The sequence below is a fragment of the Microcebus murinus genome, chromosome 6 (genome assembly GCF_040939455.1).
Source record: "Microcebus murinus isolate Inina chromosome 6, M.murinus_Inina_mat1.0, whole genome shotgun sequence".
Classification (NCBI taxonomy): Eukaryota; Metazoa; Chordata; class Mammalia; order Primates; family Cheirogaleidae; genus Microcebus; species Microcebus murinus.
The window spans coordinates 112,337,719-112,341,534 of record NC_134109.1 but is presented as its reverse complement, the minus strand read 5'-3'; the positions used below and the strand labels follow the sequence as shown (position 1 = coordinate 112,341,534).

General features: G+C 38.1%; 1 pseudogene; it reads left to right on the top strand.

The window, feature by feature from the left end:
* Window positions 1-552: 552 nt before the first annotated feature.
* On the top strand, window positions 553-3,816 carry LOC105857206 (mitogen-activated protein kinase 6 pseudogene; annotated as a pseudogene).

Below are 3,816 nucleotides of genomic sequence, written 5' to 3'. Positions count from 1 at the left end.
CCTGAGCCGACAGCGGGGCCTGTCCGCGGCCCGCACTCCCTCGGTGAGTCGGAGAAGTCCCGTTGTGGCAGAGTAAGATGGACGGTAGCTTTGATTGTGGTGGTGGTGAGCTGGAGCCACCTGATCACTAACAAAAGACATCTTCTGTTAACCAACAGCCGCCAGGGCTTCCTGTTGAAATATATAGCAACAAAGGAAGAGAAGAAGCAAAACGGAAATAGTGCTTACCAGCACCTTAGAATGATGCAGCTCAGGACCAGTCCAAGACTGAATGTATCTGCACTGTGAGGAGAATGTTCATAGAAGCCTGTTGTGTGCATATTTATTCACATTTTTGTTAAATGTTAAATCGTTTAGCACAGTAAATCTGAGTGCATAGTATGTCATTTCATTCCGTTTGAGTTTCTTGAGTGTTTTCTTTAAATGACTGCAGAGTTGCTGCCCCTTTCTTGAACTATGAGTACTGCAATCTTTTTAATTCTCAGTATGAGTATAGCTTTTTGAGCTTGAAGGGGAACTCAACGGGCCTGGTTGGCGTATGCAATGAGCATCAAGAAACCATCTTGCTGTGGAAACATAATTATTTTTCTTGTCCCTTTTTGAAAGATCTTTCCTTTTGATGCCAGTTTTCTTCCTTGTTTACACAAGTTCAACAATTGGAAAGGAAAAGGCAATAGTAAGGTTTTCAAAATGGCAGAGAAATTTGAAAGTCTCATGAACATTCATGGTTTTGATCTGGGCTCTAGATATATGGACTTAAAACCATTGGGTTGTGGAGGCAATGGCTTGGTTTTTTCTGCTGTAGACAATGACTGTGACAAAAGAGTAGCCATCAAGAAAATTGTCCTAACTGACCCGCAGAGTGTCAAACATGCTCTACGTGAAATCAAAATTATTAGAAGACTTGACCATGATAACATTGTGAAAGTGTTTGAAATTCTTGGTCCCAGTGGAAGCCAGTTAACAGACGATGTGGGCTCTCTTACGGAACTGAACAGTGTTTACATTGTTCAGGAGTACATGGAGACAGACTTGGCTAATGTGCTGGAGCAGGGCCCTTTACTGGAAGAGCATGCCAGGCTTTTCATGTATCAGCTGCTACGGGGGCTCAAGTATATTCACTCTGCAAACGTACTGCACAGAGATCTCAAACCAGCTAATCTTTTCATTAATACTGAAGACTTGGTGCTGAAGATAGGTGACTTTGGTCTTGCACGGATCATGGATCCTCATTATTCCCATAAGGGTCATCTTTCTGAAGGATTGGTTACTAAATGGTACAGATCTCCACGTCTTTTACTTTCTCCTAATAATTATACTAAAGCCATCGACATGTGGGCTGCAGGCTGCATCTTTGCTGAAATGCTGACTGGTAAAACTCTTTTTGCAGGTGCACATGAACTTGAACAGATGCAGCTGATTTTAGAATCTATACCTGTTGTACATGAGGAAGATCGTCAGGAACTTCTCAGTGTAATTCCGGTTTACATTAGAAATGACATGACTGAGCCACACAAACCTTTAACTCAGCTGCTTCCAGGAATTAGTCGAGAAGCACTGGATTTCCTGGAACAAATTTTGACATTTAGCCCCATGGATTGGTTGACAGCAGAAGAAGCACTCTCCCATCCTTACATGAGCATATATTCTTTTCCAATGGATGAACCAATTTCAAGTCATCCTTTTCATATTGAAGATGAAGTTGATGATATTTTACTTATGGATGAAACTCACAGTCATATTTATAACTGGGAAAGGTACCATGATTGTCAATTTTCAGAGCATGATTGGGCTATACATAACAACTTTGATACTGATGAAGTTCAGCGTGACCCAAGAGCTCTGTCTGACGTCACTGACGAAGAAGAAGTACAAGTTGATTCTCGAAAATACTTGGACGGAGATCGGGAAAAGTATCTGGAGGATCCTGCTTTTGATACCAATTACTCTACTGAGCCTTGCTGGCAGTACCCAGATCATCACGAAAACAAATATTGTGATCTGGAGTGTAGCCATACTTGTAACTACAAAACGAGGTCATCATCATATTTAGATAACTTAGTTTGGAGAGAGAGTAAAGTTAACCATTACTATGAACCCAAGCTTATTACAGATCTTTCCAATTGGAAAGAACAAAGTAAAGAAAAATCTGATAAGAAAGGCAAGTCAAAATGTGAAAGGAATGGATTGGTTAAAGCCCAGATAGCTCTAGAGGAAGCATCACAGCAACTGGCTGAAAAAGAAAGGGAAAAGAATCAGGGATTTGATTTTGATTCCTTTATCGCAGGAACTATTCAACTTAGTTCACAACACGAGCCTACTGATGTTGTTGATAAATTAAATGACTTGAATAGCTCAGTGTCCCAACTAGAATTGAAAAGTTTGATATCAAAGTCAGTAAGTCGAGAAAAAGAGGAAAAAGGTATGGCAAATCTGGCTCAATTAGAAGCCTTGTACCAGTCTTCTTGGGATAGCCAGTTTGTGAGTAGTGGGGAGGACTGTTTTCTCATAAGTCAGTTTTGTTGTGAGGTAAGGAAGGATGAACAAATTGCGAAGGAAAACACTTACACCAGTTACTTGGACAAGTTCTTTAGCAAGAAAGAAGATACTGAAATGCTAGAAACTGAGCCAGTAGAGGATGGGAAGCTTGGAGAGAGAGGAAATGAGGAAGGATTTCTAAACAACAGTGGGGAGTTCCTCTTTAACAAGCAGCTTGAATCCATAGGCATCCCACAGTTTCACAGTCCAGCTGGGTCGCCACTTAAGTCCATACAGGCCACACTAACACCTTCTGCCACGAAATCTTCCCCTCAAATTCCTCATAAAACATACAGCAGCATTCTGAAACATCTGAACTAAAACACTCAGCAGACATTTCTTTGTGTTCTTTATGAAATGTGTTTTGTCTTTTTTTATTACTAGTGTTTAAAGTCATTTTTTTTACTTGAATCAGATGTTGTCATTTAGTAAGAATTTTATTAGTTCTCGGTTTTTAAAATCCAGACTTTTTTTTTTCTACACGTGAGAGAGTTTTCATTTTAACTGGCATGTCGTTTGCACACAAAAATAAAGAACAAAATAATGCAATGCAGGAGGAGACAAAAGAAATGCACTAAGACAAGTAGAAACATTCTCTCATAGAACAATGATCTGTTTTACAGGAAACTAATCTTGCCTTGAAATTTACACAGTGAAACTGTACATAATTGCATGAAAATATCTATTTTTTTCCTAAAACATTTTTCATTCATGAGTATTTTCAAGTTTTTCATACTGTACACATTTCTTAAAACACATGATACCAGCAACTGAAAATGAATGCCGAATTTGGTACACATGTGTTATCTACCTCAAGGTAACAAAAGTATGTGGCAAAACATATACCACCCATAGTGCTTCACAGTATGCACTTCTATTTAGCCAGCGTTTATTGTAGTAAACTATTCTTAAGACTCATTCACCATTTATAAATGTTCTGGTATGCATTCTTTATAGTGAAGTGTTAATACATCACATCTTATTTATTTTAGCAAATCAGTATATTTTCTGTATTTAAAAGTTAGTTTTTAAAATTTATTTGCAAATACACTTTTTCCATTTGGCACTATGGTTTGTTGCCTACCTAGCTGAATATATGTCAGCTTATCCTAAGGCTTAATTTACTTAATGTACTTAATTTACATACGTGTTCATTTTAAGTGCTCACTGTGTATAGGAATTTGTATTTTGGAGGTGCTTGATCTATCTACAAAGAAAAATTAGGAATTACTTTATTATAAAATGCTCCTAGAAGTCTTAATTGTGTTTATTTTTTAA